The sequence below is a fragment of the Orbicella faveolata genome, unplaced genomic scaffold (genome assembly GCF_042242905.1).
Source record: "Orbicella faveolata isolate gen_17 unplaced genomic scaffold, um_ofav_v1 contig_48, whole genome shotgun sequence".
Classification (NCBI taxonomy): Eukaryota; Metazoa; Cnidaria; class Anthozoa; order Scleractinia; family Merulinidae; genus Orbicella; species Orbicella faveolata.
In genome coordinates this window covers 12239948-12252500 of record NW_028301578.1, presented here as the reverse complement: position 1 = coordinate 12252500, position 12553 = coordinate 12239948, and the positions used below count along the sequence as shown (strand labels likewise).

Below are 12553 nucleotides of genomic sequence, written 5' to 3'. Positions count from 1 at the left end.
TTTGTTTGTGTTTTTTTTTTTTTTTTTGGGGGGGGGGGGGGGACTATAGGGGAGGTCTCAATGATTAAAGAGAGGGGAGCTAAAAAACAGATATTATATATATCTATAACAGCAGAAGCTTCTTAACAGATACACGTAGTAACAGATACATACATAACAATCTGTAGAAGAAACAGACCAAATTTCATGTTCAGACCATTTGCTACATCATCTAAGTACATAGCAGAGTATTATAACACGGACCTTTGACTCATTTTGGCAATTTAATATCATTCAATACATTTTGGACTGCTAGAATCTGATCTGCTTGATCTTTCAGAGAGAGAAAACTCACCTTCGGATTTCCAGTGCCACATTTGCTTAGCAAGAGTGATATTTCTTCGTCTTTTCACCAGGCTCTAAGTTTCCTTTTGAGCTTTTCATGAAGGAAGACAAACGTTTCTTGAAACCCACTGCCGATTCGAATTTAATTTTATGATTTCTTGGGGTATGGTCAGCGACAAAGTAATTGTTGTATTAGCTGGTTGATTCTCAGAGTTTTAAACGTTTCTTCCCACCTTCTCCGCTGCTACAACAAAGGACGATGATTACGATCGAGAATTACATCGTTGCAGGCGATGTACTTCTTTGGTTACGTGGGAACTTTTACGATTCCTTCGGATCGATCGGGAATGGTCACCATTTGTTTTGCTTTTTTTTCGTAAAGCGAGCCTGTGTCGACTGAGCGAAGGTGGCGCCATTCGGGCCGGAAGTAAAATGGAATGCGTAGAGCTTTGTAATTTTCACTTCTGCTGCGCATTCATTTTTTGTCAGCCAATGAAAAAATTCGAATTTTTTGGTGCATCCAGAGCTACTCGTCAACGACATTTTAAGACGAGTAGCACTGGGGACGAGAATGGAAAACCGAAACATGATTCGTCGCAATTTTTGCGCAGGATTTGCCTTCGATTTGATAACTTTTTATTCCCTGTTAGCAATGTTTAACGACAGCTCTGAGACGATCAGGATTAAGGGAATGAAGGACCACCTTTGCGCTATTTTCCTACCGAGCGTAATTGCATTCTTGGTTGCATTCTTGGTTGCCTGGAGAGGTTTCCCCACCTCAGGAAAAGAACGAAGCTGAAGTTTTTATTTTGCTCTGGATATTTCAAGGTTGATTACCTTCCATCTTCGCACCGACGGATTATTCTTCTCTAGTTTCTGTGGAAAATAGCGATGTCGAACTGTTTCACGTCTGCCATTATATATCGCGAAGCCTCCGAACGTAAGTCTTTAAAATATTTCTCAACTGTTCAGAGTTGTACATTTAAACTTGAGCTTACATTAAGCAAGCTTTTCTGTCTTAAGTTTTTTTCCCGTCTCAACTTACTGTCTTATGAAAGACTGCATTTACTTCATGATTTTGCTGTAATATGTTCAGTTGAACATTTTCTTTCGAGTAATTTAAGGGCCTCTTCATATGAGCCCGGTCAGCCTGGCTGGCTCGATGTTCGACATCTCCCCTCGCCACTCTTTCCTTCGTAAAAATTTCGATGTGTTCATATGAGAAGCCAGGCTGGCCCGGTTACCGAGATCTCGGTAACCGGGATGAAAATTTCCCCATATGAACACTCCAGCCCGGGCAACCGGAACGCAACTATCTAGACGAAATAGCTTCGCTTTCGCATCATAGCGGCCAAAATGGCATAATTTTTGCCTTGTATGTATTTCCACTTTAGGAGTAGGCGAACTAGCTTTATTAGTAAATTTACAAGAGTCCACAAAGCTGCTACAGCCACGAACGATACAAGCTTATGTTCCACCATTTTGGTTGAGTTTTTTTGGATTTTATCCCGGTAGACCGGGCTGAAATTTCCCATATGAACAGGCAACAAAATTCGTCCCGTAACCGAGCCAGCTCGGTTACCGGGCTCATATGAAGAGGTCCTTAATCATGAAACTTGAAGGCAGTTGCAGGTCAGTCAACAACATTGAAAATAGATACCGGTTCGCATGTCTCGATAAATTATTTAAGCAATAGACCACAAGTTTTTATGGTTTGTAGGCTGATCAACCACGCGGAATGTTGGAAGAACACTCGAAGAATTCGTAAATCACGGGCGGCAGGCGAGTGATTTACGAATTCTTCGAGTGTTCTTCCAGCATCCCAAGTGGTTTATCAGCCTATAAACCATAGAAACTTGTGGTCTATTGCTTTTATATAATAATTCAGAAGACACGCGAAATTTTCATGAGTTTACTGGCACAATAAACCATAGCTGATTAACCAATCAGAGCGTGCGCATTGATTTGATTATTATATAAACAGTGATAAATTATAGAGGTTTTGAAACCTCCATCCTTTACTGTGCAGTACGAATGTTAACTGGCAAATTTGAAATCATTTTCCTGCTTCTGCATATATGGGAATGTCCAATGGACTGTTTGCTAGGCACAGACTCAATGTAAACCCTTACAAGGTTGAGGTATTTCATTTACAAGTTGTTGACCCGCAAAAATAAAGGAAGCAGCTGCTCACATGCTTTGGCATAGTTTGTACTGGTGATAAGCATCAGATTTATTTGTGTGGTCGGGAAAAACTCTGTAATACTTCTGGATATCAAAATAGGGCTGCCATATACTCATCTGCTGAGGGAGATAATTTATGAAATAGACCCAGGGAAGGCAAATGAGCCATGTTACCTGTAGTTGAGTGCTAGTAATTAGGTAGGCAGGTAACATGGTCATTCATCGAGACAACTAACTTTAACTTGGGCAAACCTGAGTCAACAGAACCTCCACAACATTTGAAATAGGCCAATTTTGAGACTTGGCTTTAAGGCTTTCGAGAATAACAAGAAAAGACATCAAGCGCAGACATCGGTAACAGTCATTTAGCCCCCAAGTCTGTTAGCCCCTAACCATTTAAAACCCAACCAGAAGTTGATAAGGCCCCATCAAGAAATTTAAAAAAAAACTGTTTATTTTGTTGTCCTTTAAGCATGAGTAAGGGGCTAATCGACTTGTGGTTGGGGGCTAACCGGCTGGGGGCTAATCAAATGACCGGTAACCAAAGGATCAGGTTTGTTTTATTCCTCTAAGGCAAAAAGATGAGTAAGGATGTTAATATATCAAATTTGGTCTAAAGTGTTGATTATCAGTGGCTTGTTCCTGTAATGGAAGGATAGCTAATTAAGACAATAAGGAAGACTAATATAAAGTCAGACGAAAGAAGTTTTTAATAGTACTTGTCTCGAATGACAATTCTTAGTGCAAGAGAGGAGCATGAACCCTTTGAAAACTGATTGAGAGGTGGCATAAAAAATTAGTGCCAGGGAAAGGGCTACAGAAAGAGCAACAAAATGTGGTGGTAAAGTCAAACTTCCTGCACACTCTCCATCTCAACGACTTGACTGGACCCATTATTTAAGCCGTTAAGTCAAGAATATCAAAACAAAAGTCTAAGGATGACTATGAAGAAACAAGAACAATCAACGACACAGTTATCGATGTAAACAAAGAGATGGTGATGAATTTTCAATTCTGCCGAGGGACCTATCCAGTATTCACTTTCATAAATAATGCCAAATGCTTTGCCTAAAACTAAAACAGACCTCTTGTAGTAACGTAACAGAAAAGCGCCGTAGCCACTGCACCCACCAATATGAAGCCTCCTTTAACCCTGTCAATTTATAAGTGCAAACAAAAAGGGTCACGAAACTGTTAAGCTGTTCAAGAAAAGCAAGCCTTACCATCAGGGAGTCCGAAATATAGAAATCTTCAGTTTATCCCGTTGATAGGACACCGTTACAAAAAATGCTCGAATGAAATATTCATCCCTGCAATCTGGCTCACACTGGAATTCCCACTCGCAGGTTTACGTTGGAATATTTATCCCCGATGCCTCGATCAAAATGTCGAAGATTTTCATGTATGGCAACTGGAGCTTTTTCCTAGATGTTTGAAGGTGAAATATGCAGGACGTTTACAAAACTTTACAAACGCATCCCGCTCACGGAAGTCCGCCATGTTTGCTTCCCACAAACCAGTACTTAGTCTCGCTTTCTTAACTGGGGCGATCATAGAAACTCGGTTCCAGGCCTCGCTGTTTGCTATTTTCATTTTGATCTCGCAAAGAAGACTTGCGTCATTATGAGCGTATCCAAGATGCAAAATCACGTGATTTCTGAGAAAAAAGTCACATTTGAAGTGCTGTTCTGCGAAGCCGGAACATCGTTACGTTTTTGTGTATTTCTTGTCAAGAATTTGGCAAGAAAGCGTGAGAAAGACTCCCAAATTATTTGGCCACTGAAATACGATTCTGTCGTCAGACATTGATCTTCTTTGAAATATTTTTAGAAACTGCTCTTGCCGCTACCATCGGACTTCCATCTGTTTTGAAAATGGCAGTCTGTAGCTCGCGCTTCGTACATCCCGCAATAGCACAAAATGCCAATGTGTTACGCTGCCATTGGTGCTTCTCGGAACGTTACCGAACCTGTTTCTGGGCTCATCTACCAGGAGGTTGCTATTTTCTCTGATTTTTAACATCTTGAAGTAACTTTCTTTGGTTTACCTTGCGGCCCTTCGGTGGTAAAAATCACAACCTAAATATTTGATTCTCTAAACCGCTAACGTAGTGCTGTTTAGATGGATTATATTGTACTTTCCTCATGCCGAAATGTTCACAAGGCAGCCATGGCAGCCAATATTGGTTAAACACATACCGTAAAAAACCGCGTATAAGAACCTAGAATTTTCCAGATCAGGCTGAACAGATTCTTATATTTTAATTAGAGTAGTTTTTCACAATTCAGGCTGATTAGGTTCTTAATAGTAGATTCCTATTTTTGAGAGGAACAGCAACGCATTTCTATATTTTATTTCATAGGATATCAGTGATCAGTTAAATTTTAAATTGTTTGTATTGCACTGTGGCTTTACAGCTTTATGGAAAACATATTTCTGGTGAAAATTCAGAAACTGTAAATCGAAGAATAACTTTAGATGCAATCAAAAAAAAAACCACACAATAACTTTTTGTCAGAAGTTTCTCACACGATTAAAATCCAGAATTTAGACCATCAAAATTGGAGTGATTTTTTTGAATAAGAAGCTATTTTAAATCTGTCCTCAAAACATTCTTGTTTCGGAAATCCTACTTCTGATTTATTTCATTTTATGAGAAACTGTATTTTAATTAATTATTTCATTTATTTTATTTACTCACTGTTATTAGAAATATTTTATAGGATTTAACTAATTTACTTTTCATAGTAATGTAAGCGCATTGAGTTTTTTTTAAGTGGGCCAAAAAAACTTTATTATTATTATTATTATTATTATTATTATTATTATTATTATTATTATTATTATTATTATTCTTTGCCGGCTGAACAGGGTCTTATATTTCTAAGTATTTTTAAAATGTCAAATTTCAGCCTGTAGTTTCTTGAATCACCAGGTTCTTATATGTGGGTTTTTACTGTGTTTGCTTTCGCCGTTACTATGCTTTGCCTTTGGAACCACTGGAAAAGTTGAAAATTTACAGAGTATGTAAATAACATGTAATTAACATGTAAATAATAAAAAAAGAGACTGTAAAGAATAATTTACATGATTTTTTCCCTTTTACATGTTTTGGAGGTTTCATGTAAAAAACATGTAAATATTTCAGGTGAAACATGTAAATGATGAAGAAAACACTGTAAATGTTTTAAAGCAAAGGGCTAGGATCATGTAAATAACATGTAAACTGTTCCTGCAAATACTGTAAATAGCCTGTAAATTTCTTGTGATTCAACCTGGAAACCCGTAAATAACATGTAAATTTAATACAGGGAGGCTGCCATAATACTGTAAATAACATATAAATAAAAAAGGGGAGGCTGTAAACAACATGTAAATAAAAAAAAGGGAGGCTCTAAATAACATGGAAAATGAAAACAGGAGCCTGTAAATAACGTGTAAATCAAAAAAGGGAGCCTGTAAATAACATGTAAATCGAAAAGGGGAGCCTGTAAATAACGTGTAAATTGAAAAAGGGAGCCTGTAAATAACATGGAAATCAAAAAAGGAGCCCATAAAGATATAAATCGAAAAAGGGAGCCTGTAAATAACATGTAAATCAAAAAAGAGAGCCTGTAAATAACATGTAAATCGAAAAAGAGAGCCTGTAAATAACATGGAAATCGAAAAAGGGAGCCTGTAAATAACATGGAAATCGAAACAGGGAACCTGTAAATAACATGTAAATTGAAAAGGGGAGCCTGTAAATAGCCTGTAAATTGAAAAAGGGAGCCTGCAAATAACCTGTAAATCGAAAAAGGGAGCCTGTAAATAACCTGTAAATTGAAAAGGGGAGCCTGTAAATAGCCTGTAAATTGAAAAAGGGAACCTGCAAATAACCTGTAAATTGAAAAAGGGAGCCTGTAAATAACATGTAAATCGAAAAAGGAAGCCTGTAAGTAACCTGGAAATGGAAAAGGGGAGCCTGTAAATAAAATGGAAATCGAAAAAGGGAGGCAGAAACCCTGTACAATAAATAACTTGTAAATAATAACAACGAAAAATGCATGGAATGCACTGTTTTATTGTAATCAAATCTGCTGACCTTAATTATAATAGTAGAAAATATGCAGATTTATACAGAATCAGAAATTTATTGCAATCAGAACAAACTCAGTAAAATTCAAATAGTTTTTATATGCCATGAATAAGGTTTACAACGTATACATTGCAACAAATAAAACATGTTTTCTTTTCTTTCTATCCATAACAAGACGACTTAAATGTAATTTTGTGCGTGGCCAAAATATTTTAAAATACCATGACTGAGCTCTTTTAACCAAATTCAAGCACTTTTCAAGAAGACTACTAAAATTCAAGACCTTTACAAGATTGTGCGAAACCATGTCATATTCAGCTCTATTTAATTCATAAATAATAAAATGATTAAGAACTATACTGTTGTCAGCCACAACTAGTAAAACATTTTGCAATTTAGGTGTATTACTAAATTAAAATTGTTTGCGAATGGATACCTGTCTTCAATATATACTAAATTCACAAAGCCAAATGTAACATAATGATAATACCTTTGTCATAAAATGAATGAATAAACTGTTTTTTCTTAAGTAATTAATGTAGGATTAAATTAGTCTTAATAATAATTATTATTATGAAAAATGTGGGAGGCATGATGGCCTCGTAGTTACATGTAGTGCGCTCAACTCCTGATCATGCGGTCCGGGTTCAAGCCCTAGGCGGGTACATTCTGTTGTGTTGTTGGGCAACGCACTTTACTCTCAGTGCCTCTCCACCCAGGTGTATAAGTGGGTACCAGCGGGTAACCCTGCAATGGACTGGCATCTCATCCAGGGGGAGTAGAAATAGTCCTAGTCACTTCCTGCTACAGAAAGTGGGATAAACTCCAGCCTGTTGGGCCACGTGGCTCGTATGCAGACTTTACCTTTACCTTATTATGAAAATTACTGCAATGTAAGTGTGAAGCATTGATCAACTTTTTTCATAGAGTGAATTGTTCTTTTGAAATAACAGAAAATAGGGAGAAAAAACATTTACCACAAAATAGAGATTGACATTTTAAATTCATCATAAAAACATTCATGCCAAAGGAATACTGCATTGCATAACATAAACCAAGGCTTCTGACATCTTTTAGGCTATGTTTACAAAGTCACAGTTTCCTTCTTTTTCCAAAACTGTACGGAATCCAAACAGTACAAACATTTTGGACCTCTGACAAAACATTGACTGTAAACAATATTCAAAATTTTACTTTTTTCTGTGATAAAAAACTGTACTGTAAAAAAAAAAAAAATTCATAGTGGCCTGTTGAAATTGAAAGGCCTATCTAGTACCATAGTTCCCATAACACAACATAAGTTAATAAATTATTGTTCTGGTACTACATGTATGTAAACATAGCCTTTGCTTTTTATGATGAAATCTTATAGCTGCTGTATTGAACAATAAGTATCAACCTAGCAATCTAAGATATTTAAATTTAATGCTAATTCATTAACACAGGTAGGTGATACTTCAAAGCATTAAAAATAATGTTTAAAGTGGTTGAATTTATGCCAGAAAGCTGCCAGAGCATATCAAAGTGTTGAAGGTCACCATGTTAGACTGTAATGCACCAGGGGCCCATTTCTCGAAAGTCCCAAAAAGTTTTTGCACCCAGAAAACCATACCAAAATCTGAAATCTTATGCTTACAGAGCTGTTTTATTCGCTTATTCTCAATATGAACAGAGGTTTCCATCACACAAGAAGTTTCAGGCATAAACAGCTCTTAGTTTTTAGACACAGCTCAATTAAAGATGGCTTTGTGGGCCTGAAAAGTTTCCAGGGCCTTCAAGAAATGGGCCTTGGACCCCTTATAGAGTCATAAGTACTGTAGACTTCTCAGTGGCTGATTTTTTCCTGATCAAGCATCAATGCCAAGGAGTATGCATGTATTGACCACTCTCAATTTTACTTCATCCTACAAGTAACATAAAACATTTTGTTAAATAAGATAAGGTATGTCTGAGTATGAATCAACAGATTCTGTGTATGATATCAATCAGCAAATTTCACACTGGAGTTATTATTTTGTTTCTTATCATTCCAATTTATACTGTGACCTTTGAAATCGGACTGTAGCAGGTCATGTAGACTGGCCAAAGTAATTTTAGCTCGGTCACGTCTCGTTTCTGACCGGTCAAGATATTTACGAAAAAATCAAGTACACGTAATGTGAGCCTAATTAAACCCACAAATATAGTTTGTTTGTTCCAGTCACTGCTAGACTGTTTAAAAATTGGCTTAATATTTTTCTGAACAGATTTAACCCCAGTCACTTGAATGGCATTCCTATCGATTTTGAAGGCATGAAGAACAGCAAGCAAATGGTTTTTAGCCGTTTGAACAGATATGCATTGGTGTATGTTTTCGTGAGAGGTCATAATAAAAAAAGAGATTAAAACTCTCAGATTTACAGTTGGGGATTTGATTGTTTATTCAAGAATGAACAACGTGACTGTCTCAACATGACATGACTGATCAGCATGACCAGTGAGTGAAGTTTTTGGCCGGTCAAGTCACCATTCTGGCCAGACATTGCCCGTTGACCGGCCATTATTTTGAGCCCTCAATATTCATCAATCAAACAGATCTTACATCTACATCTGTAGCTGCTGTGTGACAAAAACTTTGCATCTCTGATTGGAAGGCACTGAATGTCAGAGGATGTAGAACTAAACTCAAAATCTGTGGCAGTAAATATTCAATGTTCACTATCTTCTACATTGTAATATTCATGCACAATAAATCAAACTCCTATCAAACAATGTTTAAACAGTAAGTCAAGTTATTTGCAGCCACAATTTGATTGTTTCTTACACGCACTTATGCTCTATCGGTGGACAGAGGTACAGATGATGTCATAAATGTTTGTTTTTGTTTCCTTGTTATGTATTACGAAGCAGATAGATTCTATGTTGTCGTGCATCTGTTCAGTAATAGATCACAGAAGACATCAGAATGTGGCAAGAACATCAGTGACACATGCCTGCAAAATTCACAGATTCTGCGACACACTCTGGTAATGGCTTATGTGAATACTTTTTGTTTTTACCACATTTTGATGTTATCTGTGATCTACTCAAGGCAGGAAAAAACCCAGGTCTGATTTCCTCAGCGAAGTAAATTTTACTCTTGGGCAAGTGAAAATAGAAGTTCAGTGGCCTAGTGAGCAAGTGAAATTACAATGTAGCCTCAGTAGTCTTGTGAGTCTGACTAAAAATGCCAGCTTGAGAAATGATAATTTCCAGTCATTCCATTTTAAAACTTAAGACCTAAAGATTAGTTAATTATTAGGTTGAAAGCAAGAATTAGTTAGGAATCCGAGCATACTTCGTTCGCATTTGTCCTCGGATTTCCTTACTGGCCACCACACTGGCAAATAATATTTAAGTGGGGTCAAGTGAAAACTGATATTGACTGGTCCACTGGGCAAGTGACTTACAATTTTTTTTCCTGCCCTGCTACAGATGCATGAACAGATGCATGACACCTGAAACCCACATGTACTTGGTAAGAGCCCAATTTTGTACAAGTAAAATGTACAGCTGTAACAGGGCTCTTAAGTACTGTCTGGTCATCCCAGGGTAAGGCAATCGATCAAAATCGATTCATAAATGGATATAAATCAATAAATTGAAATCAATATAAGCGTTATCAGTGCTATCAATCAATTGAAAGAAATTCATACTCACATGCTACAGAAGTTTCAAGTTATCGATTTGATTTTACCAAATTTATTAGTCATTAGAGAATCAATTGAAAGTTGGTCTCTCTTTGTTAGTTCACATAAACTGTAGAAAAATTGTGTCCTACAACACAATGTTTGATTGTAACTTTTTAATGTAGATTTCAAAGGCACTACCAAAGACCCTCAAAACATAGTCCCCGATACATGTATGCCAGCACAATATTCTGTTTACAAGATACAATGTTATGTTTTTATGCAATTGTATACATGATTTCATATTTCACTTTATATCTTTTGTTCATTTCTTTCTTATTAAATGTTGCTTAAAAGATAAGCTAGTATCAGCAAAATTAATGATGCTTATTGAAAATTTGATCACAATCGATTACTTATGACGAATCCTTTTATTGATTTCTGATATTATTGACTAATTTCTATTGATTGTTATCAAATAATCGATTGACTATACTGTGTCGTCCAAAACAAGTAGATTTTCCTGCCTCGGCAAGTTACTCTTCCTTTTTTTTCAAGTCCTGTGTAGTTTTCATGACAGTTTGAGGTACATGTATACCTCTTTATAAAGTATCTTAGTGTTTTTTTTTTTTTTTTGTGAAAGAATATTCCACAACATTTAACTTACTGTCAATACCAGTAGGTGCAATGTCCATGTACAGTTGTGTATAACAGCATATTGTAACTTGCATGTAGGTACAACTGTAGACACTTGAGCAACTTCAGAATACTTACACTAGCATAAGAGAAATTTCTCTGCTGAGGATGGCACATTACATTTTAGCTTACTAGCATTCACATCAGAGGGCAACATAACCTTGCAAGAGCATGCATCAGAAGGAATCATAAGGTGCATATAAGCCAATAACAAATGTCGCATGCTCTTACTCAGTTATCGAGAACAGATAATAACAGATAATCAAGCTCTTTATGCACAGCAGGTAAACATCACCAAAGTCGATTCCACAAGCAATGTAATTTCTCCTTGATAATGATACATTCACAACCAAAGGCAAAACGAAATGTATCTTGACGTTACTTTACTCTACTCGTTCAATTTATGCAAAACTTGCTTACCTGTTGTTGTTGTTGCCTGTAATCGCTATCTTCAGCTTCTGGGTAACGGAAAACTTTGCCTTGAAACCGTGCACGGTGAGGAAACGAAGGTAGAGTGGATTTTGGCCCGCTAAAACAGAGCTCGAGTTCGATGCAAGTTCCAACGAACTGCCAAACATGGTGGGAGAACCGAGAGAACCTGGTACCTAACATGAAGACCGCTGATTCCTGCTTGTTGGAGATCGGGCACTCACAAGGCTGGTATGCTCTTATAAAGGGACTGGGATAACGATGATGGCAATGAAAGCACAAAACGGTAGAAATCAACAAAAGAAAAAACAAAAAACAGTGAACATGCAAGGGCAGACTTAGTTGTATTAATCTTACTTGTAGAATGTTCATGTTTCGGAAGATTTAACGCTCTAAATCGATGATATTTCGTTCATTCTCAACGGTTCAGGGGCACAACTGTGACCTCGAACTTTCGTGATTTGAGAAAATTAATGTCTGTTGTTTTCGGATTGTTAAAAATGTCATTTTGGGTACCGAAAAAAAGTAAGCCATCATTTTCGGAAAGGCGATAAGACCTAACGTTTTCGGGAAATGGACAAAAAAGCCCTAATAAGTTCGAGAATACTCAAGTTCCCCTAGAATAACCGAAGAGATAAATTTTTTTTGGCGAAACCTAAAATTAACCTACAGAGCTTTGAAAGTACTCCAAATAGCCTAAAACAGCGTTTAAAAGCATTCGAGAGAAAACGGTCGTTGGGTGTCTCTTATGGTTCCCTGCCTAACCTAACTCCGCGTCAGTTCAAACTCGATCACCAGGGCTCTTTCCGTCTTGAACTCACACAACACGTGACGCTTTCATGGTCCTTCATGAATAAATACGTACGTGTCCGAGAATTAATTTTTCTCTTTTCTTGCTTGGGACGCCTACATGTGCAGCAACAATTCTAGTTTTATTTTGTCGTTGTGGGTGCGCGGAAAGTTCACAAGAAGACAGCTTAGTGCGGTGTCGATCAATGCAGCGATTTAGTTTGGTGCATACCTTCTAACCCAACTTCAATTTAAAGCACACTATTACACACACTTGGACTTTAGAGAAGTTCAAATGCTTCAACGTAAAAGGCACCTTAATAGAGGCTTCACGGTAGGTTTACGGAGCTTTACGGCGGTGTTGCATTTTAACTTTACGCGCCTTTAAAAGGTCCCATTTATATGT

At 37.0% G+C, this 12553-nt stretch overlaps 2 long non-coding RNA genes across 2 annotated transcripts in view; both read right to left on the bottom strand.

The window, feature by feature from the left end:
* LOC149096571 (uncharacterized) overlaps positions 1 to 893 on the bottom strand; it is a 1853-nt gene extending 960 nt beyond the window's left edge. Inside the window, exon 1 of the long non-coding RNA XR_016204687.1 lies at positions 335 to 893. This is a non-coding gene — a long non-coding RNA (uncharacterized LOC149096571). The remainder of the gene's footprint in view (positions 1 to 334) is intronic.
* Positions 894 to 6551: 5658 nt separating this feature from the next.
* Positions 6552 to 11658, bottom strand: LOC149096570 (uncharacterized). The gene is made up of 2 exons (XR_016204676.1): positions 11350 to 11658; positions 6552 to 8490 (listed from the first exon to the last, which is right to left on the bottom strand). It is a non-coding gene; the product is annotated as an uncharacterized LOC149096570 (long non-coding RNA).
* Positions 11659 to 12553: the final 895 nt, after the last annotated feature.